Source organism: Bubalus kerabau, chromosome 5 (genome assembly GCF_029407905.1).
Source record: "Bubalus kerabau isolate K-KA32 ecotype Philippines breed swamp buffalo chromosome 5, PCC_UOA_SB_1v2, whole genome shotgun sequence".
NCBI lineage: Eukaryota > Metazoa > Chordata > Mammalia > Artiodactyla > Bovidae > Bubalus > Bubalus kerabau.
This window is the reverse complement of record NC_073628.1, coordinates 124,035,182-124,062,990: the sequence shown is the minus strand read 5'-3', so window position 1 is coordinate 124,062,990 and position 27,809 is coordinate 124,035,182. Positions and strand designations below refer to the sequence as shown.

General features: G+C 41.4%; 1 protein-coding gene across 9 annotated transcripts in view; it reads right to left on the bottom strand.

Annotated features, from left to right (window-relative positions):
- PTPN14 (protein tyrosine phosphatase non-receptor type 14) overlaps positions 1–27,809 on the bottom strand; it is a 190,255-nt gene that overhangs the window by 157,245 nt on the left and 5,201 nt on the right. The window contains exon 1 of one of the 9 annotated variants that reach the window (XM_055582984.1): positions 13,604–15,281. The exons of the other annotated variants lie outside the window; for them this stretch is intronic. The gene's annotated coding sequence lies outside the window, so the exon portion shown is untranslated. Of the gene's footprint in view, positions 1–13,603; positions 15,282–27,809 lie in introns of those variants that run through there. 9 annotated transcript variants of the gene reach the window in all.

Genomic DNA, 27,809 nt, shown 5'->3' with positions numbered 1-27,809 from the left:
GAACTTAGAGCTGTTACAGATAGGCAACTATGAACCAGCAATTTCCCAAGTGAAAAGCCACCTAAGGAATTTGTTATGCAGATTCCAAGGCTTCACTAAAGAGTGTGATTCCCCATGTCCAGGGTCCCTTGCAGAAACCTACTTTTTTGGTTTTCTTTTTTTTTTTTTTCCTGGCTGATAAGCATGATTTTCAGAATCTCAGTTCCCTGACTGGGGATTGAGCCCAGGCCATGGTAGTGAAAGCCTGGAATCCTAAGCACCAGGGCACCAGGGAACTCCCAGCAGGAAACTAGTTTTAACGAGCCCACCAGGTGAGCAAAGCCGGGAGTACGATCAAATACCAAAGTATGTCTACTCTTCCATCATTTGACCCAGCAGTCACCACCCCAGCACATCCGCTCACCAACTGCTGTACTGCGCACAAGGCCACACATTCAAGACTCCAAAAGAGACAAGCTGTGCACCCTCAGGGTCTCACACGACAGCATCCCAAGCTCAGCCTGAGGACCAGAAAAGGCCCTAGAGGTGTTAGAGTAAGTCACATACTGAGCAGGAGCCCTCTTAACCCTGTTTAGTCCTGGCAATGTCTTCCCTCCAGTCAACCATAGCTCTCTCTCCACCATGGAGAGGCAGAATTAGCAAGAAAAGAATCCTTTCCTCCCAACACATCTTCCACCTCATCAAAATGACAACATGCCCAGGGAATGGCATCTCTTCAATGCCTTCTCAACAATCAGCTCTTTAAGAGTGCAGAAAGATCCCTCCATAAGCAGAAAAAGCCTTACCTCAGGGATTAAAAGACAATAAAAAACGTATACACTATTTGAGTTTTTAGAAACTGCCTTCAGCATACTCTCTCCATTTTTAATCCCGTAACAGGGAATTTCCTCTTTCCTTCCCTCTCTCCAGAAATGTCTTGCTATATCACTGCCCTTGGAATGGTAACATTTGGCGAATATGGCTTTTCTGCCCAAACTGCAATTGGGCTGATACTCTCACTAGGCCTTGTCCTATATCTGATAAAGAGGGTGGTAGCCAACTTCTTAAAGAAACTCCCAGTATCTGGGTATAATTCTCCTGAACCCCTCCTACCAAACCACAAAAGCATAAAGTACATCTCCACCTCATCTCAGAGGAGCTGGGCTCACCCTGTGCCCACATTCTCAAGGAAAATCCCCCTATCTTGGCACACTCAGGCTTCCCAGATGGCGCAGTGTAAAGAATCCACCTGCCAGTGCAGAAGACACAAGAGACTCAGGTTCAATCCCTGGGTTGGGAAGATCCCCTTCGTAGGAAATGGCAACCCACTCCAGTATTCCCAGCTGGGAAATCCCATGGATAGAGAAGACTGTTGAGCTACAGTCCATGGGGTCTCAGAGAGTCAGACACGGTTAAGCAACTGAGCACACACACATCAGCACATGCACAGCTGACAAACCCAGTCACAAAATAAGGACACATAGGGACGTCCCTGGTGGTCCAGTGACTAACACTTCGCACTCTCAGTGCCGGGGCCCAGGTTGGATCCCTGGTTGGACAACTAGATCCCACATGCCGCAACAAAGACTGAAGATCCCAAGGGCCACGACCACAATCTGGTGCAGCCAAATAAAAAGAGAGAACACATAATTTGTCCCTCCAGTTTCTTCACCCTTCGTTACCACCCACTTCTGATGCCACAGTACTGAAATGGTAGAAATAATTTCTGTATGATGCTTTTTGTTTGGTTTTTCAGGCTCACAGTGTAAAGAGGCTGAGGGGTGCACACCAACCGAAAAGTAATTCACAGCACTTCAGACTACCCTTTGCAAGGACAACCGTGGCCAGTGACGTACACTTCTGTCGCCACCCAAACAAGTTCAAAAGAGTCATCACTATAAAATGTATGCCAGGCAGATATGACCTTTGCCAGAACCCCAGCATTCCTGTAAAACAGATGGTTTATTTAGATATGCTGACTTTCCTGCTGGCCATCATTCTTGCCAGATTATCACCAGAGCAAGACAAATACAAAATGTGCTTTGGTAAAGTATGTTTGATGTTACCTACTCCTAAAGGCTTACCCAGGCAATCCACATTGCTACAAGGACTGTAAATACGTATTTTCTCTGGGGACAGAATCAAATGGAAATAGATAGGCAATTTATGTTTGAAAACAAAGGATTGACTTGGAAACAAGAAAAAAAAAAAAGTCAGTGACACTGGCAAGTCCTAAGGGGCCCATCCAGTAAAATTCTTATCTTTCCAAAGAGAAAAGTCATATGCAATTCTTGGGTTACCATCACAACCCAGACTGAAAGCAATTTCCATTTCCCACCCCACCTCACCCTACCTACCCTAAGAAAAACACATTCTGGACTCCTGGCTTTCTGAATATGCCCTGCATTGAAAGCATCCACACTCTACCAGTCTTTCAGCTCCTGTTTTCTCTCTTCCTGGAGACATTCTTTCTTCTCTTCCCAACAAATACATCCTACTCATTCCTCCCGACCCACCTCTTTCTTCTGCTAAGATTGTCTCATGTATGTCATCCAGGCAAATTCAATCAGTTCTGCCTCAAGGCATCACATCTTATTCATGGCATTTATTAAGCAATCATCAATCCTGTGTATCTTCTTCTTTCTACCTTGTTTCTGTCAAAGCATGGTAGATGGACTGTAAGTTTTTCCCCAAAGCAAACTTTATGCATGCATTACAACATTATCGCATGCCTGAGTTTAGCAGTGCCTTCCTAGACTCATTATTGCACCAGATTTTAAGGAACCTAAATGGAGAAGGAGACATCTTCCTCAACTGTATCTGAATGGAACACCAGCCATGAAGATTAAGACTAGTTAAGACAAAAGTTAGCCCAAACGTTGAATCTGAAGATGCTTAAGAAATGCTGCTGCTAGGCCAGGTTACCAGCCTTCCTCAGAAAAATGGAGAAAACAGTTCAGGAAAGAAATGTCACTTAACCACACACACATCTGAAAATCTTATGATAGCACTAACCAGGAGCCATAAAGGAAAAGATGCAAGAACACACCAGCAAGGGGAAACACATCTTTCTTCTCAGATAAAATGGAAAGGGAAACAAAACAAGCACAAACAAATAGGACTTCCCTAGCGGTCCAGTGGTTAAGAATCACCTGCCAACACAGGGGACATGGGTTTAATCTCTGGGACCCGGGAAGATTCTTCACGCCGAGGGGCAACTGATAATATGCACCACAACTATTGAAGCCCGAGAGCCCTAGAGCCTACGCTCTGCAGCAAGAGAAGCCACTTCAATAAGAAGCCACCACACTGCAACTAGCCCCGACTCGGCAAGTGCAGAAAAAGCCCCAGTGTAGCAAGGAAGACCCTGTGCAGCCATAAATAAATGAACATTTTAAAACAATAAAAACAAATGAAAAGAAAACAAAAACTGAAGGCAAGGAGAGGAGGGAAGAAAAGAGGCTTAAAACATCTAAAACGTATAATAAAAGTCTGTAAAAAAGGAATTATGCTTTGTTTTCCTCTCACAATCCCTCAACTATCACAGTGACTTCACCTAGCACGCAGCAAACAAAGTGTTCATCAAAGGAGGGACCTGAAAACTCAGCCACGATGGGCTGCTTTTCCCAAGGATGAAATTATCACTTGGGCGAGAAGAGAAGCACCACATCATGTAGAAATGTTAGAGAGATTCTGACCCAGTGAGAAGATGACTCCAGCATATCCAAGACAGTAATCTCTATTCGCCAGGACTAATAAAAGATGTCCCAGCCAGATTTAGGACAATCTCCTTTAGAAGCTGGTAAATTATTTCCCAGAACAACAATATTTTATTTCATTTCTTTGTTCATGTGCTGTGCTTAGTCACTCAGTCACGACTGACTCCTTGCAACCCCGTGGACTGCAGCCTGCCAAGCTCCTCTGTCCATGGAATTCTCCAGGCAAGAATACTAGAGTGGGTTGCCATGCCCACTCCAGTATTCTTCCCAACTCAGGGATGGAACACAGGTCTCCCACACTGCAGGTGCATTCTTTACCGTCTGAGCCACCAGGGAAGCTCTTTGTTCATTAAATGAAGTAAATGTTGTATTACATGACCTGTTCCAAATATAAGTTCTTTTGTGTAGAACACTACTATTCTCCATTATCCATTATTATAGATGATGAATTTTAAGTTCCTTCTTTAGAGGATTTTATTATAAGTTTTGCATATATTATAAGTCTCTTTGCTTTTCCTCTTTTCTCTCCCTGCCTCCAGGTCTCTTTTCATTCCTTTCACAAAGAATAAAAAGCAGTAGATAATGATAAGTAATTTATTCATACAGAGAGGACAAAGCTTCAAAAATAGATTCCTGTGGTTTCTCTCGAGTTCCTGGCTCGACAGACAGCATCTAAATCAACTAAAATCCCACTGGACACAAGGATAAGCCGGATCCAAGTGGGGAAAAAATATAAGGAAATGATAGAGTTGTCTGTTACGTGCTCTACCTCTAAAGACAACACTTTGCATTCTATTTTAAGTTAGAACCAACTATACTAAACCTAAGGGGAAAAATGAAAAAGCTAAACTACAAACAACAAAATAAAACAAATGGTAACCTGATGAAAATGTCCTAAGAATGCCTGGCCTATATTCTATTTCATATTCCAGAAATGGTTGCTGCAAACTACTCCCCGCCTAAATGGAAAAAAAAAAAAGAAATCACAACCTAGAGGGGTGGGATGGGGTGGGAGGTGGGAGGTTCATGAGGGAGGGGACATGTGTATACACCTATGACTGATTCATGTGGATGTATATCAGAAACCAACACAACATTGTAAAGCAATTATCATCCGATTAAAAATAAATTTTTTAAAAAATCTCTCAAGAAGCAAGTGGGAAGCGTGTTCCAAGAGCAGCATCAATTGCATTCCTGTACCAGGTTCTTACCATTCTAGTAAAATGAGCTGATTCTGGTCTATTCTCCATCCCCACTCCAGCTAGGAGCACCTTGCTCATTTTCTTAGTCCCTGGACCATACCCGCAACACAGTCAGTCCTCAACATTTCCTGTAACTGCCAAATATTCATTAATATATTCCAGAGTCAGTTTGAAAAAAGAAATGTCCAAAAACTGGCAAAATCTTATTCCAGATACCAAAGCACTCTTATTTGTCTAAAAGGCTAACACTAAGTTGCTCTATTTACTCAGTATATCTATCCTACCTAGACTTCTGCTAGGTGAGAGAAATGTGTCTTAACTGTTTTTCCAGTAGCATATAAAATGAAGGTTCTTTCACATTAATTTGGATTATTAATATTCAAAAAGAGTTGAACCCTCCCGCCGCACGAAATCTTTTGAGATACGAGAATCCAGAGCTGTCAGGAGTGGATTACAGCCTTGCCCATCCTTTGGCGGCGCTGCCATGACAAAGTGTGAACAGGCCACAAGAAAGACAAGGAGGAAGCGTCTAGGACCCCAGAGCTCACGATGTGATCGGCCTTCTGGGTAGAAAATGTTAGGGACTGCTTACCTAGCGGCACTGTCCACTTCCCTTTTCTGAATAATCTACAAGCACATCAAACAATTTTTTAAAAATATAATAACATTAAATGACAGAACTTAGAAGGGATCTGGGGACTTCCCTGGTGGTCCTGTGCAATGAACAATGCAATGAATACAGCTTCAGGTCCTACTCTGGGAAGATTCCACATGCCGCGGGGCAACTAAGCCCATGCACCACAACTACTGAGTTCGAGCTCCAGAGCCTGTGCTCTGCGACAAGGGAAGCCTCGGCAACGAGAAGCCCGCACGCTGCAACGAGGGAGACGCCCCCGAGCTGCAGCTAGAAAAAGCCTGAGTGCAGCAAGGAAGACCCAGCACAGCCAAAAATAAATGAATTTTTTTCGCAAAAGAAGGTATTTGAATGCTTTTGCTTTAAATCAGGCTGTAATAAGCAATGAACTCAAGTCATCAACCCCAGCGCCACAGAAAATGCAGAATACCCTAGGAACAAAGACAGACAGACTTGGGGCAGAGAAGGTTAAAAAAAAAAAAAATTGAGGATTTTTAGCAAAAGAGAATTCAAATACTTCAAGATGTCTGGAACCTTAATAGCAAACTGTCAAGTAGCTCAGCAGCAGGTGGGGACAGAATGTGTTTAACTGCATTCTTCACCAAATCCACCCATGACCGCTGCCCCAGAGACTCTGAGGGCCATCATTCCACAGTGGGAACAGAAGGGCAGGCTAAATGTAGTCAGTCTAAAGACCCCCATCCCCTCCCCACTTTTACTGTTCTGCATGCCTCATATACTTTCCTCCATCACTTTGACTTGTTGAGTTTATTGGGATCAGTCTTGTGATTAAGAGCCTTGTAAATAAATACAAAACATTTCACCAGTTCACTCAAATGTTTTACTGCCTGACCTCCTGCTTGAGGTTACACATGGAGCCAATGAAAAGAATGTCATAAGCATTCTTTTCTACCCACCTAGACTAAATTGTTATTTACCCCAGGCCAGTATCTCCTTAAAGGGGCTAAAATGCCTTCCTTGCTTTATGTAACACAAGGGAAAAATAAAACAGATTCACAGTGGCTGCTGGGTCCACATTCCATTTCACAGAAGGAATTTTAGGGAAAGAGAGTCATTTGTTTTCCTAAGTAGAGAATAAAATTTATCTTTGCAAGTGGCAGTTTAAAGAAAAAGAGAGAGATAAATGCATGTTTGTTTCAAGTTTTGGTGAAAAGGCATGAATTAGTACAAGGTCCATGACACATACGACATGTTAACAGAGTAAATAAAAAGACCTCTCATATAAATGCATACATATGTATATTCCTTTCATAAAGTATTTGATAATCCCTTAGTTAGTAGCAAAGAGGACTTCTTAGCCACCTATTCTGGCCCAGGTTATACAAAAGAAATTCCTACAAAACAACTAACACAATTAAAATTGTCAAGTAAGAAAAGCATATACAAGTTCTAAATTGAGGACAGCATAAATAAATACAAACAAGAAAGAACTAAAGGAGTTCAATAAAAATGTATGCAAAGAGGTAACATAAACAGTTAGGAATATGGGCAATATTGATCCCCTAATTATGTTTCCCAAGTTGTTTGTCAAAGGCACCTAAAACCACCATGTTTCACGATATTTTCACTTTGTTTACATTTAATTTACAAGAAAACATAAATCAGAAACTTCTTAAATCATTTTTTCACAAGTATGAATGATTTCATATCAGTATTATAGCAACTGAAATGTTCAAAAGTAGCTGCAATTAAATACACGATTGCCAACTGGGTTGCAGAGTCTGTGATACTCTCTGCCAAGGCAAGCTTTAAATAGCCAGTGTGCATGCTCAGTTGTGTCCAACTCTTTACAACCCCATGGACTGTAGGCTGCCAGGCTCCTCTGTCCATGGAACTTCCTAGGCAAGAATACTGGAGTGGGTTGCCATTTCCTCCTCCAGGGGATCTTCCCAACCCAGGGATCGAACCCACATCTCTCATGTTTCCTTCACTGCAGGCAGATTCTTGAGCACTGCGCCACCCAGCCTCCTTTTCAAAAAGGATAACTTGCAAAAGAGTCAGCTAATTCCAGAGACTCGATTCTCTATGATCAGAAGGGGAACAAGCAGGATAGAAGCATCCCAAATCAGTAGAATGTAAGCAAGAATGCACGTGCTGCATGCTTTATATCAGATTCTGAAACAAACTTGCTTTCCTAATTACATTTGGCTCAGATCAGATGAGATCAGATCAGTCGCTCAGTCGTGTCCGACTCTTTGCGACCCCATGAATCGCAGCACCCCAGGCCTCCCTGTCCATCACCAACTCACGAAGTTCACTCAGACTCATGTCCATCGAGTCAGTGATGCCATCCAGCCATCTCATCCTCTGGCGTCCCCTTCTCCTCCTGCCCCCAATTCCTCCCAGCATCAGAGTCTTTTCCAATGAGTCAACTCTTCACATGAGGTGGCCAAAGTACTGGAGTTTCAGCTTTAGCATCATTCCTTCCAAAGAAATCCCAGGGCTGATCTCCTTCAGAATGGACTGGTTGGATCTCCTTGCAGTCCAAGGGATTCTCAAGAGTCTTCTCCAACACCACGGTTCAAAAGCATCAATTCTTCGGTGCTCAACCTTCTTCACAGTCCAACTCTCACATCCATACATGACCACAGGAAAAACCATAGCCTTGACTAGACGAACCTTTGTTGGCAAAGTAATGTCTCTGCTTTTGAATATGCTATCTAGGTTGGTCATAACTTTCCTTCCAATGAGTAAGGAAAGTTATGACCAACCTAGATAGCATATTCTTTTAATTTCATGGCTGCAGTCACCATCTGCAGTGATTTTGGAGCCCAGAAAAATAAAGTCTGACACTGTTTCCACTGTTTCCCCATCTATTTCCCATGAAGTGATGGGACTGGATGCCATGATCTTCATTTTCTGAATGTTGAGCTTTAAGCCATTTGGCTCAAACCAGCATAAAAAATAGCTAACATTCCATGAGTCTAAACCAAATGGTGCTAAGTGGAAGAGGTTGCCTACAAGTGCAGTTAGCAGACTTCAGGCTATTTTAAATAAAGGACATTGGAAAGTATAAGTGAAGACCACCAGAAGAAAAAAATAGCAAGAACGCTGTAAAAAAAAAAAAACAAAAAACAAAAAACAAAACTGCACTTGTAAACAAAAGATCACCAGTTGTGAAAATAAATGCCATGGTGTTTTTAATGATGTAACATGCAACTTTATGCTTAATACTTAATAATTGTCAGTGATATCAATTACATTTAAAATACTGGCAAGATAAGACAAAAGGAAAAAGCAGCCACCACTAGACCAGTTAGTTCAGTTCATTCGCTCAGTCGTGTCCGACTCTCTGCGACCCCATGAACCCCAGCATGCCAGGACTCCCTGTCTGTCACCAACTCACGGAGTTTACCCAAACTCATGTCCATTGAATTAGTGATGCCATCCAACCATCTCATCCTCTGTCGTCCCCTTCTCCTCCTGCCCTCAATCTTTCCCAGCATCAGGGTCTTTTCAAATGAGTCAGCTCTTCGCATCAGGTGGCCAAAGTATTGGAGTTTCAGCTTCAACATCAGTCCCTCCAATGAACACCCAGGACTGATCTCCTTTAGGATGGACTGGTTGGATCTCCTTGCAGTCCAAGGGACTCTCAAGAGTCTTCTCCAACACCACAGTTCAAAAGCATCAATTCTTCTGCACTCAGCTTTCTTTATAGTCCAACTCTCACATCCATCTAGACCAGTTAAGAAGCAGGGAAATACCAGCACAAGATTTTTTTTATTACAGTGGTGGTCAGGAGTTAATTGCCAAAATAATGAAAACTATTCTGACTTGACTCCATCATACTCCTGAGGCATATAAGCATATAGGAGACCAACATGTTGTTAATTCTTGAATGATCCTGATTTTTTCACAGTGTAGGATCTATAGGGACAGGCATGACCCATCTTTACAGAGGGCAGTGACCTTGGACCTTGTATGCAAAGGTCAACATAATCTCTCATCAAAGCACATCTCCTCTGCTATCTTCCCATTTTCCTTGTACATCCCTTATGGGTAGTCTTTCCGAAGGAGGAATGAACCCAAAGTAATAACTTTAACTGGCTTCATGATTTGACAGCTGGGGGCTCTGAAGGCAGTTTCTATGAAGGTGCCCAGGGGTAAGGGGGCCTAGGGGTCCAGCAGCAATCCCCAGGCAGCTGCCCCCAAGAGCACCGACCACCCCTGTGAAGTCCAGAATGCTTCCTCCTGTAGCAGCTGCCCGGAGCCTGCTGACTCCTGTTACTGGGCAAAGACACAGGATCACTTTTTGCTCTGAAATAGTCTTTAAAAGATGAGCTGCTTCTACAGCGTACAACAGACTTTTTCTCCAGGGAGCCGAGAACTTAGGATCAATTTTAACATCTTTCTATAGGAAAATCAATTCCTGGTTCTGGGCTAATTGATTTACACACAAACTTTTGGAATCCATTCTTGATAAAATGGGCTTAGAAGTTGAAACAGAATGCATGTTTCAAAGCAGTACAAGTGAAAAAATTGCAATTTGCATCAATAAACAAAACTCTGTGTGTGTGTGTGTGTGTAATGAAAAAAAAAAAATACTCTGATTACATTAAAATCCAATCACTTAAAGTGGAAAGTAAGCAACACACGGTGTGCTTTTAAAAATATGAAAGGACTGAAAACAACACAGGGAGAAAAGATCACATATATACTATGAAATCTATTTTTTCAGACTACTCTTACCCAGCAACTTCTATACATCAGCTTCGACTCTCTGGAAATCACTGTCCCACCTCCCAATCTTCTCTTGTCTCTCTTATCCACCACCTACTGCTTTCTAGACTAGATTTCCAGCCTGGAATTTGAAACACCCTGAATGTCTTAAAGTATTTCAAAATAAGTGATGAAATTCTGAAAACAAATCAATGTAATAAGTGTATGCTATAAAGAAATCTACCCTGGAGGGCATCAGGAAACCTAAAACCCTCAGAGACGATGTTGCAACTCCCAAAAGCAGACAACTCACAGCTCAGTTCAGTTCAGTCGCTCAGTCGTGTCCGACTCTTTGCAACTCCATGAATCACAGCACGCCAGGCCTCCCTGTCCATCACCAACTCCCAGAGTTCACCCAGACTCACGTCCATCGAGTCAGTGATGCCATCCAGCCATCTCATCCTCTGTCATCCCCTCCTCCTCCTGCCCCCAATCCCTCCCAGCATCAGGGTCTTTTCCAATGAGTCAACTCTTCGCATGAGGTGGCTAAAGTATTGGAGTTTCAGCTTCAACATCAGTCCTTCCAATGAACACCCAGGACTGATCTCCTTTAGGATGGACTGGCTGGATCTCCTTGCAGTCCAAGGGACTCTCAAGAGTCTTCTCCAACACCACAGTTCAAAAGCATCACAGCTCAGGAGATACCAAACAAGCACATATGTAACACACAGCAACCCACAAACACTCTAACACCTACATGGTAACAACAGTCAGCACTAATCTCCAAGATTTGGAATTCTTTTCCACAATACAAAGACACTTCTGCTAAACTCTACTCATCCTTTTACCCCCCTGATTTCCAAGCTTTGACAGGAAAATACCTAATGCTATCTAAAATCACCTCAATGACCAGGGTGAAACTCTGAAAATATATTCAAACAAAATTAGTATCGATCTAAATGGAATAAGTTCATATATAGCATACAGGATAACCCCATTTTTTATGGGAAAGATCAAAGGTAAATGCCACAGATTCTTTCAAATAAAATTAACAATTTTTATTAACATTTTAACATTCATTCAAATAAAAAACCATCACTGCAAAAAAGTTTAACACTTAAATAAGCTAGTTGAGTCTTCTCCTGGACAAAAATAAACCAGGCAACTAGTACTTTCTTCTGAGAAGAGGAACAGCAGAGGTTTCCTTTGCTCTGACCGCAAACTCAACCATAGAGTTAAAACAAAAACTTTTCCAGAACTATTGAATTTTCAGAGAAGTGTGAAGCCAGGAACCTGAGAAATCATGCTCTACTAGATCAACAAATTCATGATGAAGACAAAGAAACTGAGTCATGAGTGGCTAAGAAACTTGCCTAAAACCAAAATAGCTAATTAGTGGCAGAAGTGGACTCAGGTTTCTTAAATTGCACAGGAGAGCACTTGCGACTAGACCACATGGGTGATGATGGAGGATGAGTGGAGAGTCTGCAAAAATTCAAACTGGACTTAGCCCATTACACATCTGCCCAGCGCAGTTTCATCTTACACGACCTAAGGGACTCTCACGTAACAAGCTAGTCAGTGCATAATAGTGCTGCTTTTTTAAGGGGTAGTAGCTTTTTTAGACATATGTGTGATCAAAGTGATTAAAATCAAGCTGAGTGTACGCATACCAACAGCAGCTCAAATATCATGCAATGAAGTCATTATTCAGTTTTCTAGGTTAAACAGTGATCTATGAGAAAATATCATTTTAATGTATTCAGTCACCAGTAAAATATGCACAATGAGGAGACTACCCTGAGAGTCTGTTTAGTAACAACTCACAGTAGGTATCCAGACACTGCTGCTGCTGCTAGGTCGCTTCAGTCGTGTCTGACTCTGTGCAACCCCATAGACAGCAGCCCACCAGGCTCCCCTGTCCCTGGGATTCTCCAGGCAAGAACACTGGAGTGGGTTGCCATTTCCTTCTCCAATGCATGAAACTGAAAAGTGAAAGTGAAGTCACTCAGTCATGTTGACTCTTCTCAACCCCATGGACTGCAGCCTACCAGGCTCCTCCGTCCATGGGATTTTCCAGGCAAGAGTCCTGGAGTGGGGTGCCATTGCCTTCTCCACCCAGACACTAGAAAGATACATATCATTTGAGAGAGACAGAACTAACTTGAGTAGAAAAGCAATTCTTTGAGCACAGCTCCCAGGAACAAAGATATTCAAGGTCTTAACCCAGTCTTGACTGGCCCAGACACAGCAGAGAAGACTGGGCATTTTTATTGGCAAGATATTCAAAAGTCTAGAGGTTCTTATTTGCTTGTTTTTTTTATATTAAACCTGGGATGTGTCGAAGAAATGATAGATGAAAGAAGGGACAGAACAGGAGGGTAGAATAGAAAATCAGAAGAAAGTAATGAAGAATTAAAGAGCCAGAGATACAAGCCAGGAAAGGCAAAAAAAAAAAAAAAAAAGGTGTATATTATCCAAGAGGGCAGTAGGAAAGCCCTCATGCCTTCATGGGGGAAAACCCTGATCAAGACATAAGACTCAGATCACATGTCCCAGGATATCTGGAAATTTCTGTCCAAATGCCAACAGAGGCTGTCTACATATCAGGTCTGGTCTTTGACTTAGCTGGTTAAGGAACTTGATTTTGAGTTCAACCAGAAATGACCAATGCCAACTGAGAAATTATACTGAGAAGCTAAACTTTCAAAGGGACTCTGCTCACTCTCAGCTCAAAAGGACTAATGGGTTTTGGCAAATCCGTTTAAGACTCAAAAATGTATAATGAAGAGAAATAGATCATTCTGCTATTGCTAAAGAACAAGCAGAGTCTGTTACATGCACTGATTCTTCTGCTACCTGTTCAGAATGACCCTTAAACATTACTGTAATTATACTTTTAATTCTTCTTTTTTAGCATTTCCTTTCATCAACTAAAAACTCCTATTGGCATAACAATATTTCCTTCTAGCAGGTACATCCGAGAGTCTGAATACTCAAGTAGTTTAAAAATGGACCTGATTTCACAGTAGCACAGAAATGCATGCTGAGATATGCTTAGCCAATCACAATCAACCAATAGAAAATTCTAAAAAGTAGTTGGGGAATACAGTTAAGCAGATCCTGAAGTCTTTCAGACAAATGCTGTCTGGATTTCTTTTTTTTTACATTTTTTTTTTCTCTTCATTGCTTCCCCCACCAAAAGAAAATCTATAAACAACATTTAAAAAATCAATAAAGTACACATAAAGATGAATGGTCAGGGAACTAAGATCTCCCAAGCCACTCAGCATGGCCAAAAATAAAAGAAAAAGAATTGAAGTATGGTTGTTTTTTAAAATGGGACTTCAGTCATGGATGGTGGATTCTAAGCTGTAAGTCAAGTATACCTGATCACAACCCAAGTCCGTGCTTGTGAGACCAAGGTCCTCAAAGCAGCAAGGGGAAGATGACAGGTCACTCACAAGGTAGCCACCGCCCAGAACGCACTTGAATTTGACAACTGAGCACGCCAGTGCAACACAGTGTGTTGCCTATGTTTCTGTGGGGAGCCTGGAGCAAGAAGACAGGAGGGAAATTAACATGGTTTTTGCCACTGCCCTCCTTAGAACTGCTTCAGGCAACTTGTGGATATCAACAAATAGGTACTAAGTACTACATGACCAACAATGGGAGGGAAGAACCCCAAGTCTGTGTTATGTCTAAAAAGCACTGAACACTCAATGCTGGTGAAAGACACAGTCAGTTGGATGCAGGTGTATTAAAACTGTCTGGTAGTCACAGGTCTTCCCAGGTAAACGACCACAGCATTGCACCTGATAATCGCCCATCGGGTTAAGCCATGAGACCAAGTTCTTTTGGGCTGTTAGAACAAAATACCAAAGACTGGGTGGTTTACAAACAACAAAAATTTACTGCTCACAGTTCTGGTGAATGGAATTCTGAGATTAGGGTGTCATCACGATTGGGTGAGGGCCCTCTTCCAAGCTGCAGACTTCTCATTGAATCCTTACAGGGCAGAAGAGGCTACGGAACTCTGTGGAGTTTCTTTAATAAGGGCGCTAATCTCTTTAATAAGGGCTCTACCCTCACAACCTAAGCATTTTAAAGTTCACTCCTAAAAGCATCACCTCTGGGGGTTAGGATCTCAGCATATGAATCTTAGGGGAACACGGTCAGAGCACAGCACTCTATAAGTGGATTCCACTTTTAGGCCAACACACAGACTAAGAAGGAAGGAAAATGGAAGAGAAAGGAAGAAGTCCTGAGGAGTGAACAGGGTAACACTAACTCATTTGGGGCAACACTGTACAGAGTCCCATAAGTGGGACCATCAATCCCAGACCTAAAAGCTATATTTACATATATTTTACACCCTTAAAAAATATGTAAATATAACTTTTACATATATTTTACACCCTTGGGCTTTCCTGGTGGCTCAGACCATAAAGGATCTGCCTGCAATGCAGAAGACCTAGGTTCGATCTCTGGGAAGATCCCTGCAAAAGGGAATGGCTACCCACTCCTATATTCTTGCCTGGAGAATCCCCAGAGTAGCGTGACAGACTACAGTCCACGGGGTCGCAAAGAGTCGGACACGACTGAGGGACTAACACTTTCACTTTCACCTTTACACCCTTAGCCTCAACTCTGAAATACAGATATCGGAACAGAGGAACACACTGCAAGGATAAGCACTTCTTTTGTCTTTAAAATTATTAGCAGCTTAAGAAAACATTTACAGTGAGCATGACAACCTTTGAGAAAAGTTCAGCAATAACGTTCTGCTTATAAATTCAATGTAGATATATCACCACTCAATATAAAACAAATATCCTATTTTACAACACTGATTTTTAAAAGCTCCTCTTCTGCGATTACTTGGTTTTCACTATATTAACATAAAAATCCTCATTTTCCTTACTTTGAGCCTTAGAATCCAATTTTCCTAAAAGATTTAATTACCAAATCAAAACTTCATAAACCAAGGGTCCTCATCTTCCAAAGAAATGTGCACCAAATTTCAAGAAGACCTATACAAAATGAACTTAAGTTGAAACAGGAAACCATCTCAGGAACAAAACCCCAAAGACTTTCATGGCAAATCTATTGAAATTAATATTTCTTCAACACTAATCTGAGTCTTACTATTCGTGATAGTAATACTCTATAAATACTCACACTTATAACATTCTGCAATCAGCACCTATTGTAACTGTTCAAATAAACTCTGGTTCACACACTGATGTCTGGCTCACGCATACACTTGTTTCCCACTGAGTTGTAATATTTCTTGCGAGCTTGACCAGGCCGTCTCTCGAAAATGAATTTCTCAGTTCTGAGGATTTTTAACATTCCTCTGCTAAATGAGGTGGGAGGCATTTGCACTCCAATGGTAGCTGCAAAATCAAACCTATCGCCCCCAAATTCCAGCACACCATTTCCCATCCAAACATGAATGAACACCCACACACACACCTGTTTATTCTGCCTATGCACTCTGGATTGAGTGGCCTAAGGATTTCTCTTATCTGTCTGGCAACTCTTGTTTCCTTGGCTGTGAGATCTCAGATCCTTACATGAGGAAGCATAACCAAGGACATTGATGGGCATGTTTAGATACTACTATTTCTAAGCAGAAACCAAAGACAAGCATAGCAGCAGGCAACATGACACTTGTAATGTAAGCCAAGAGAGAGGATGCAGTTGGTAATAAAGAGTTTTAGTTTACAGTTTGAGGGGGGAAACTGTAGGAAAGACTGGTTCTTAAGTTTCAATTGGTATTCTCTGCTATAGAAACCATACGGCCATGGGGAATCTGAATGCCATGGAATTAAAGCCATCCAATGTTAGGCAATAGAACAATAAACAAATCTCCTCTCCTAAGACTGAAATATGCAGCAAAAGTCGGCAATTTGAGTAGGTTCAGCCATTTACCTAGTTCCACAGTAATAATTACTGATTTGCTTTGGATAAAAGTTATAAAACCTCAAATCAAATATATGCTTTCTTTCTACTTTTTTCCCCATTTTGTTTTACTGCAAGAATAAAGGTGTATTTAAGAAACAGTGTATTGAGAAAAACAGAAGACAAAAATGAGTATTTACTTACAATGACCTTCAGAAACTGGGAAAGGAAATTATAAGTGACCCTGGTTTTATTCAATTTAATAGAAAAGAAAACACAATTTGTTCTAAACATTTTGTTTTAAAATACCATCCTTGATAATTACAAAAATTAAGTGATAAGCAATGATGAAAACTGCATACTTAAATATTGATGATGATGCTATAAACTGATACCCTTTGTAAAGAACAATCTGGCCATATGTAACAAGATCTATAAGCAATCCATGCCCTCTGACCCCGATAGCCTACTTCAGAAACTGTATTCTAAGAAAATACTCTGCAGATAAATAAATACAATTTGTTCAACAATGTTGACTGCAATGCTATCTATAACTGTTAACGTTGAAAACAATCCAAATACCAAACCATAAAAGAATAGTTAAGTCAATGATGGTATAAAAGATGAGATTACTGATGCCAACTCTTTGCTCCCTTCCTATAATGTATCCCATCCATATCCCTGTGACTTGCCTGGGAATCAGGCCAATGTTGGTCTCCAACTCACTGGCCTGCGGCTTGGCCACGGGATATACTTTGGCCAATGAGATGTGAGCAGACAGCATTACTTGCCACCTCCATGCTCAGGAGCTCAGTCATATCCAACTCTTCGGGGTCCCATGGACTGTAGCCTGCTAGGCTCCTCTATGGAATTTCCCAGGCAAGAATACTGGAGCGGGTTGCCATGTCCGCCTCCAGGAGATCTTCCCAACCCAGGGATCGAACTCAGGTCTCTTACATCTCTTGCACTGTCAGGCAAGTTCTTTATCACTAGTGCCACCTGGGAAGCCCTTCCACCTCCATGCAGCAGCTGTCAATGAGACTGCAAACCTCTCACATTATTCCTGCCCTCAGTCATGAGAACAGCATGCCCCAGATGGGGGCTGACCTTTAGCCTCGGTCCCGGATGTGAAGACGTGTGGAGTGGTACCAAGGCCCAGTCAAGCCACCTGGAGCCACAGGGCACTGCAGCACTCACATCACACGGACAGGGAACACGTGTTGTCATAAGCCACTGAGACACTAGAACCTCTTTTGTTACCATATCAAAAACTAATACAACAGTCATGAAAATATGGCAAGGTATAGAGTAGCTGATATAGGAAAATGTATTTGAAAAATGTTTGTGAGAAAATAGAAGATGAAACTCAAAGGCATTTACCAGACATTTATATAAAATAAGGCAAGCCAACAAGCACCAGGAATTAACTAACTTAGAATGATGTAACAAGTTTATGATTATTTTTATCGATAAAGCAGCTACTTATATATCTTTAATTCCCTTTTAAATGCTACCTTTATATCAATATAGGGCTTCCCTGGTAGCTCAGCTGGTAAAGAATCCGCCTGCAATGCAGGAGACTCTGGTTTGATTCCTGGGTAGAGAAGATCCACGGGAGAAGGGATAGGCTACCCACTCTAATATTCTTGGGCTTTCCTGGTGGCTCAGATGCAAAGAGTTGGACATGACTGAGCAACTTTCACTTATATTAATACATATATACAGATCATAATTATAACAGAAGTAATTCTATCCAACACACTTTTTTCTGCATTAAATGATATAAAGATTAGTGAACAATTATGCTCAAAGTGAATCTAGTGTGAAAGGTTACTCAGTTTTAGAAAGTAAGAACTCAGGGTTGATCAAATTCTTTCGTCAGACTACAAGGAAGGGAATTATTAAAAAAAAAAAAAAAAACAGACAAAAGCAAGAGTTATTTTCAGGGATGATCCACTTTCTAGTCATCAAACACTGTGCAAAAGCAAGATCTGAAAAGACATTACTTACCAGAAAATAAGTTGTGCTACCTCGGAATTTATTTATGACCTGTTTGAAATTCCACTACATTTGTATGATTCAAGAATTGTGTTTATTAGAACAAGTACTGTTACTCACAGAAATTTATTAAACAAATTCAGTAGTAATTTTTAAAAACTGTTAATGTGGGGCTTCCCTGGTGGTCCACTGGTTAAGACTTTGCCTTGCAGTGCTAGGGGCTGGGGTTTGAATCCTGGTCAGGGAGTTAAGATCCCACATGCCTCAGGGCCAAAAACCCAAAATATATAAAACAAGCAATATTGTAACAAATTCAATAAAGACTCTCAAAAAAATTGTTAATGTGAAGATTCTCACTATATTATTTATGAGATAGCAAGAAATATAAATGTATTTTCAACAACAAAAAAAAAGGAGCTCACAGTATGTCAATTATATGTAGATATATAACATTCATTATTAAGATAGTAAGAAAGATGAAAAACATGCATATTTGCAGGGGCATTTCTATAAAACTACAAAAATATGTTTACATAAGAACAAAGGCTAAAAAATTAAATAGATTTGTAAAATACACTTTTACCAATTTTTGAAAAGTATTATAGCTATACTAAGGAAAAAGATCTAATACTTATATTTACAAAATCTGTACTTGCTATGAGATGCATCAACGTCTCTCAGTTAAAAGCAATCTGAAGCACACTTCTGGTAAATACCTTTCTAATTAAGACAACCCTGGATTAGTAAAGAGAGTAAACTGGCATAACTTCACCGTTTCTTGATAACTTGACGTCATCGATGGTTGTCCTGCATTCCCTAACTCAAAGATGACGGCGGCCAGGGCTGCGGAGAGGAACGTGTGTCCTTTCTAGGCACTGAATGAATCAAGGAACTGTTACTGATTGATTCCAGGTAATGTTTTCTTTTTTGCTTTTGAGAGGCAGTGATGCAGAGGGGTTACAAATACACGTTCTGGATTCATGCCCAGATTTGACACTGAGTCCCATCATTCATGTACTTGAATTTGCATGCTAATGGTGTTACACAGTAAACTAGTATTTACTGTGCATTTACACAGTATACTAGTATTTACTAGTGTTTAGTGTAGGATCTTGTGCCTTAGCCATTTTAAGCCCGAGGTTTCTCATCTATAAAATAAGCCAATGAGAGCACTTATTTCACAGAGTTGTTACAAGGATAGAAAAGATAATCCATTTAAAGTGCTTGACAAAGTATTTGCTCATGGTAAGTAGCAAATAAATGCCAGCTAATATTAGCCTCTCTCTGCTGGCCATCCTAAGGCACCATCAAGTTCGCTTTTCACCATCACCAAAAACTATTTCTAATTTTCGTCCACATCCCCTGTTCCCTCAGTCTTGAGGCATCACTCAGGGGTTAGGTTTCCCAAGCTTAGCTGGATAACCATCTGTACCAGTCCTGTCCTCAAGGACTCATTATGTCCTCAAAACATAATGTGGACCACAAATGCAAGCCACATAGGTAATTAAAATTTTCCAATAGTCACATTTAAAGAGCAAAACAGAAGACAAGATATTAATTTTAATAATAGATTGTATTCAACTGAGTATATCTGAAAATTATTTCAAGAAGTAATCGAATTGTTTTTAATTACAATGAAATACCTAACATTCTTTTTGTAGCTGCTGTTGTACTAATTCTGCAATAATCTGGTGTATACTTGAGACAACACACTGAACCTCAAACTAGTCACATTTCAATTGCCATCTGCTCACATGTGCCTAGTGGCTACCTGAATGGTTGCTGAGTCTTTTAAAGATTAAGACCTCAGAAAAACATCCCCACCTTCAAAAACATCAGGATACATTTATTAAGCAAATGGATGAAAGGAAAGAAAGAAAGAGGAAGGCAGGAAGAACAGATGTCCCTGACCTGCGTCGACTTCTGGGCCTAGGGTTCCAGTTCAGAACTTGGGCTGTGGAATGAGCTCAAATCCACTTCTTCCACTTGGTAGCTGTGATTTGTTAGCTAATAACCTCTTTTATATGTCTCAAAGATAAACTATAGATAAAAATAACTTCTCTTTCATAAGACTGTTATGAATTGAAAGGTTGTAGAGGAAAAGGGGTTTCCATACAGAAAGTTCCACTTCGCAAAAGGTCAGGAATGAAAGTGGGGAAAACTGAAGGAAATAATGAGCAAATTAGCTAGAGATAATAAAAAGGCCATGGAAGAGAAAAACTGGTCATGTGATAGTCACAGCATCTGCGTTAAATGCCCAGTTACACGAAACAACTGTCCCAGTGGCAGCTATTAATAAAATAATTGCAGTGACATTTCTACAGCCCTCAACGGTTTATACCTCCTAAGCCAGACTGCTTTCTTTAGGCAGAATGATAAGGGCTGGGAGTGGGGGAAATGGCTGGCTGCCAAAATTTCGAGAATCAAGATTTTTTGGTAGTGTATATATTAATTACAGCTTCTGGCCTCAACTAGACGGATTAGTGAAGATACATGGATCTTTCTTTGAAAGATGAGGTTGCTGTAGTGCCTCAAATCCAATTGGAACATTACTCTTCTTTATGTAGTACAAATACATAAAATTAGATGTTTACTATTCCTACAACTTTCTTTGAAAGTTGGTTTGCAAATAAAGTCTTGATTATTTTATTTTAAACTTGCTCTTGTTCTGTGCCTCTCCCCGCCACTGCCACTCCCCCCACCAAAATTCAACTAATAAAAAGTATAAAGTTAGCCTAGTCTGCTTACAAAGACTTTTAATGTTTATTCGTGGTAATAATCTAAGTCACTATATTCTCTAATTTAGACGTGGGGTTTCTTAAAGACAACAAACAAGCCTTCTCTATTACAGCCACCTTCTAAACCGAGATTTTCCTAGAAAGTATTTTATATAATATTCATGTCCCTTGAGATTACGTGTTCCATAAAATTGACTTAAAAAAAAAAAAGTCCTTAAATAAATTCAACCTATTTTTGTTTATTGCAAGACTTCTTGGAGTCTTTAATACACTCATATACACAGATTTCAAGCTGCTGTGAGTGAGTGAGTGATAGTCGCTCGGATGTGTTTGACTCTTTGTGACCCCATGGACTGTAGCCCGCCATGCTCCTTTGTCCATGGAATTCTCTAGGCAAGAATACTGTAGTGGGTTACCATTTCCTTCTCCAGGAGCTTCTCAGCAGCTTCCTTCTCAAGCTGCTATGCTCAGCCACTATTACCATTCTGTCTCTGGGTGGGGATAGCAGTCTACAAATGAGAGAAATGATAAGTGAATCAAGAGAATCAAACAACAGGAAGATAGCCTACATGGAAACTCATGGAAATATACATCTGTACGGACCTTTATACCATGTTTCCAGCTTGATAGGCTGTACTCTGCAATTCTCCCTTTTATCATCCCTGATACATATACAGTAATTAACCTGTCTGTGCGTGCTGTGCTCAGCCACTTCAGTCATGTCTAATGCCTTGCAACCCTATGGACTGTAGACCCACCAGGCTCCTCTGTCTATGGGATTTTCCAGGCAAGAATACTGGAGTGGGTTGCCATTTCCTCCTCCAGGAGATCTTCCCAACCCAGGGATTGAACCCACGTCTCCTGCATTGGAGGCAGATTTTTTACCACTGAACCACCAGGGAAACCCCAATTAACCTATCAGAGTCCTCCACATGAAGGCAATTTATTACAAAAGAAGGAAGGGAGGGAAGAAGCAAGAAGCGAGGAGAAAGGACTGGAATAGGTAAAAAGAGAGGAGGGAGGAAATTTCTTTTAATGATGTAGTAAGTGTAAACATCACATCATATTCACAGGCAAAGTTTAAATGCCTAAACGCATGCCTAAGGATGAAGCTACATGAAACATTCACTTGTACCAAACCCACCCCTTGGAAAATAAGCCTCATTTTCAAAACAACCAAACAGCTGCTCAGCTGAAGCACAGCACAAATCATCCTTCCCAGCCTTTATTTTTAGATGCCTCTTAAGTAAAACAATAATTTTCTAGAGAATATAATTAAAACTGGTAGGTGTCATTTCATTATTTTAGAGTTTTATTATAATTCATTTCACATCAGTCACACTGTTTCCCCCTCATAAATCACATAATTATATAATATTCCATAACAAACTCCTTGCCTTTGAATAAAAGAACCTGTATGAATGTTTAAAAGTATACAGATTTTAAAACAGCACAATCCACCCAGAATGTTAGTATACCAACAGGTTTAAACACAGAGAGTCTAAAAGCCCATTTTGCAAATGATAATTTGGAGACGTGTGTATGTCTAAAAAAAAAAAAGTGTACCTCTGTCATGTAAAGCACAGTTTACAAAATGTCTAATGAAAAAGAATACGCTTAATAGATCATAGGATTTCATTGGCAGAAACGAATGCTAATTGCCTGCTGGAGTCTTTAATGAAACCTAATTGCTGGCTTGAGCTGTCACCACTGACCCTGGTAACAGACCAGTACACCCTTCATAAACCTAATACAGCATAATCCTCCTTCATTATGGTTACTATAGCTCTGCAGTGGGACACGTCTGCCGCAAAAATAAACCCTGCTGCCTCTCCTCTACAAGGACGTGTTGCTTCTCTATCCCAGAGCAAGTAGCATGGATGGCAGAAGTCACTCTTACAACAAGTGGTACCCCTTCACAGCCCAGATCTACTTCCATACCTAGACTCACACCGAGTCTCGGACACTGCTACAGAAAACATCGGCACAGTCTGTGATCATGGGGGGAAAGGACAACAAGAACAAACCAAAACAATTACACTATCCCCTGTCACCATAAGGTAAATGGGGAAAGCAGAAGAAACAATGTCTAAAACTAATCATGGGTTTGACTTACGAAATCCATGTATAAATCGATCCCTGGGTTGGGAAGATGCCCTGGAGGAGAGCATGACAACCCACTACCGTCGCAACAACTCCAGTACTCTTGCCTGGAGAATCCCATGGACAGAGGAGCCTGGCAAGCCGCAGTCCATAGGGCTGCAAAGAGTCAGACACAACTGAAGTGACTTATCACACACATGTATAAATCAATTCAGTCTACAGTCTACATTTCTGATACTGAATCCACAAGATATTCCTTCCTTCAATTTGCTTTGAAGTTTTTTTGGACACGCTCTTTAAAAAAAAAAAAATTACTTCAATTAAAAACCCTAATCTTACATCTATGACTCAACAATTCCAAGCAATTATTGAATATCTACTTTGCAGCCAGTGCCAAGAACCCAAAGATAAATAAATCTACAAAACATGTCACCAAAGAGCTCAAAACTGTGGGGAGATAGATGAACAAACAGCTATAATTTAATGTGATGCATATCAGTAAAGAATGAGGAGAAGACCAAAAGAAGACAGACCAGGTGACAAGGAACTCTTCCAAATGATAAAAAAGGAATGTCGGACAAAACATCTAAGAAGATATAGAACAGAAGAAATTAGTATGTGATCAGATGGGAAAAGGAATTCATGGAAGAGTGACAGTAGACATTAGTCAAAGCCACAATGTTTCAACCGTGAGAAATGTTTCCAGCCCAGGCTAGCAGTTAGGTTAGGTGGAAACAAGAGCTATGCATGCAGAGCCTGGAAAGCTCAGCTAAGTTTGCACTTGACCTTGGGCAGCTTTGTGTATTGTTAAAAGTAAGTACATTAGACACACAAGAGAACATGGTGAACATACATGTTCCAACCACTCAGCTTAGGGAATAAAAGAACACTACACTTCTCCCCTCACCTTCACTACCACCTCGTCCCCTGTATTTGGGGTTTATTGTCTTTCTGGTATTTCTTTACCCAGTTAACCCTTGAACGTGATCTGAACTACATGGGTCCACTTATACTTGGACTGTTTTCAATAATAAGTACCTACAGTGCTACCTGATCTGCATTTGTTGAATCCATGGATGTGGAACCACAGATATGGGGGCAGCGGGGGAGGGTACACAAGTCTATGTCACATGAGAATTTTCAAATGTGTGAAGGGTTGGTGCCCCCCCTCAATACACACACTGTTCAAGGTTCAACTTTACTTTTATGACTGGTGCATGTATCTCTGAACAGTATCAAACGGCAAACTAGATTTCAAGCAAGAGAAGGAAAATTCAGACGTGCTTTTTTTTGTTTTTGGGGGGCTGCACCACACAGCATGTGGGATCTTAGTTCCCAACCAAGGATGAACCCTGCACCCCGCTACCCTCCATTCAGTGGAAGCGCAGAGTCTTACCCATTGGACCCCTAGGGAAGTCCCAGATGTGTTTAAAACAAGACTCTGAAGTGTAGAGGGTGGACTGGTCTCTGCACTGGCAGCAGCAGAACAGGTGACAAAGAGAGGTCGAGATAACTGTCTTTCCTGAAGGAACTGTTGTCATGGAGAGAAAAGGGGTAGCCTTAGAGGGGATCACCGGGGCAAGCAGGAGACCAGCAGCAGAAGAGAAGCAACAGTCTGGGGCAGTCTGTGCCAGGGCGGAGGAGGGGCGTGGAGAGCAGTGAGGCCAGTGGCAGCTCCTGGGCAGCTGGCAGGCTCAAGAGAGGGATGAGACAGGTTAACCAGGACACAGAGCACAGAGAGGTCAATGCCAAGATGAAGTGGCAGAGGGGAGACTTTCCTGGTGGTCCAGCAGCTAAGACGCCACGTTCCCAACACAGACAGCCCAGGGTGGGGCCCAGGTTCAATCCCCGGGCAGGGAGCTAGACCCCACCTGTGGCGACTAAGACCTGATAGAGCCAAATAAAGAAAGTTTTATAAAAAGTGGCAGAGGGGCCCGGTCGAGGGAGGTGAGATCAGGAAGGCTGTCCAGGGGAGTGGTGTTTACGGTGGACCTTTGAAGATGCTTTTGACAGGTTAGGATGGCTGAGCTCTAGGATTCCTGGGACCTGTTCAGGAAACAGCTGCAGCGTGGCAGAACCCTGGGGAATAGCAGGACATAAAGCTGAAGAAATCAGAGGAACATTGGTTGCGGGGTGGGGGCGGGGGTTGTTATTCATGGAGAACCTTAAAGGATCAAGCTCAAGTATATATAGTATGTACATGTAATTCATAACAAACTCACTTTCATGACCATGAAATCGGCCTTAATTCCTTTTACTTGAGAACTGAAATAATGACTAAAGCCCATCTCATGATTTGGGGGATAACATCAGTGATATCAGTGCTGCTTGTTACATGGTTCTATATGCAGAACCCAGGTGGCTCAGTGGTAAAGAATCTACCTGCCAAGCAGGAGACATGGGTTCGATCCCTGGTTCGGGAAGATCCCCTGAAGAAGGAAATGGCAACCCACTCCAGTATTCCTGTCTGGGAAATCCCACGGACAGAGGAGCCTGGCGGGCTACAGTCCACAGGGGTCGCAAAGAGCTGGACACGACTGAGCAACTAAACACCACCACCATGCAGAGCAGGATATCTTGGTTAAGGACAGGTTGGCATCCACTATGACAGTGTCACGGAGGGTTTCTCTCTTCCATTTTAAAGACTAGCAACTCAGAGGTTGAATAATGAGTGATTTGCCTTTTCCTCATTAATATAAGGCACTAAAGAAAATAATGCACAGAAATGAAATTAAACATATTCTAATCAATAGTACCTCTAAACTTGTGAAAACAATTTTGTTTTATGCCTTAAGCCCCAGGTGTTCCTACTTACTCATTTTTATGTGATATTTACACTCCCTTGATCTGCAAGGTTTCCTAGGTTTGAAAAATTGAGAAAGAAAATAACTACGTGTTTGAAAGTAACCAAGTAAAACAAAACAACAATAAGAGCCAGAGTCTCAGTAGCTTGAGAAAACAGCTCAGGGATGTGATTCGCCTCCTCAAATGAACAAATAAGATGTGTATCATAAACAGGACTGATATCTGTTTAACTTTGAAAATCACATGCAGTCATTAACATGATATAATCTTCCCAGCGTGCCACACCTCCTATTAAAGAATAAACAATAAATTCAACACCAAACTGGGCTCTAAACCTCCAGGTCAGCATTTCAGAAATGCAATTATTCATGGATTCTTTAAACACTTCTTTATAAAAAGTCAACTCCACTTCATTCTCTGCATAACAGCAATAATAATAGTACCTACTTTACAGCGTTGTTGAAAGACTTAATAGAAAGTGCTAAGAACACTGGGATAGAGTCAGCACCAGTAAAGGTAAGCCGTGGCTCTTTCTAGCCAACCTCCATACAGGGCAGGGATTCTGAACCAAATAAAATGTAAGTCCTGCCGGGAAAAGCTTATAACTTAGTAGAGGAGACAGGGAGGTAAACATAAATAATATGGTGAGACAGAAATTACCGATAGAGCTAATTGCAAAGTGTTCTGGAACTATAAAGAAAGGAATGCCTCACTGGCGGTGGGAAGGAGTGTCAGGTCAGGGAAAGCTTTAGCTGAAGGTGCGGAGGCTAAGCAGGCAGCCAAGGGGAACAGGTCAGTCTGGGTCGGAATGTAAGGAATAAAGGAGAAGGGATTACACATCACCCTTAGGGTCTTAGGGCCCTCGCATATAGACAAGAAGAGGGAATGCAAAGGTAGTCAGGGTAAGGAAGCCTTATCATACAGGTACTAAGAAGCACAGTAAGAATTTAAATACTATAAAAGGTTTGCGTTTTAAAAAGCTCTTTAAGAGAAGAGAGGAAGAGAATGTGAAAGACAGACTTTGAAGCTCTTGAACAATCCCAAGAGGCAGTGGTGTTGGAGGGAAAGGAACAAAACAAGGATACTTTAGAGACACAAACTCAAAGGATCTAAGGACTAATTGGGTTTGTTATGGGGGTTTGAGGGGCGGGGGCGGTGGCGCTGGGTGCTAACAAAGAGTGACATGTTGAAGAGAACTCCAAGTGCCTGGCTTCAGCAGCTAACTCAATTCATGTCAGTAAGACAGGAAATACAGAGGCAGCAGCTTTTGTGGCAAGAAACTAATGAGTTCAATTTGAGACAGGTAGAATAGGGCACGTATAGCGGATAAGTAGATGGAGAGAAGTACCAGATAAACCAAACTGTGTAGAACCGAGCGGTGGGGTCAGATGGGAGAGGGTAGCATGCAAATCCATTAAAATAGAAGCATCTGATTTATGCTCTCCATGGGCCTAGCCAGGAATAAGTTACCATTAAGTGACTCCCAGCCTCTCCAGAGCTCCAAAACCACCAGACCCAGAATCGTTCAAACCACTGCAGTGAAAAACGCAAGGCTGACAGGGGTGGATGGACCAAAATGGCTCAGCCATTCTCGAAATGCTGGACCAAGGACCTGGAGTATTAGCATCACCTGGGAGTGTCTTATGAATACGAATTCTCAGTGCCCACCCCAGACCTACAGAATCAGAAGCTGGGGTGGGCATGGGGGATAATACCAGCAAACAGTGTTTAATGAGCCCTCCAGGTGATTCCGAGGCTCACTACCGCCTTAGCTAATGTCCCAATTACCTGAAGGGAATGGAGTGTGAAAGAAAGAACTCCTGGGAGACAGATTCCCAAAGACCTGAGGAAATGAAGTGCTGGAAAAAGATACACTTTGCACAAAGACAAGCATCAGAAACTTTTGCTAGTTTTTAACAATGAAGCCAAAGGAGATCAAGTCAGCAGCCCTCACGGTAAAGCTCCCGGATTTAGGAATATCGGTCAGTACTAAAATCTCAAACATCACAAATGTGAAGAGGATGCTCAGCTTCACAGAGGATGT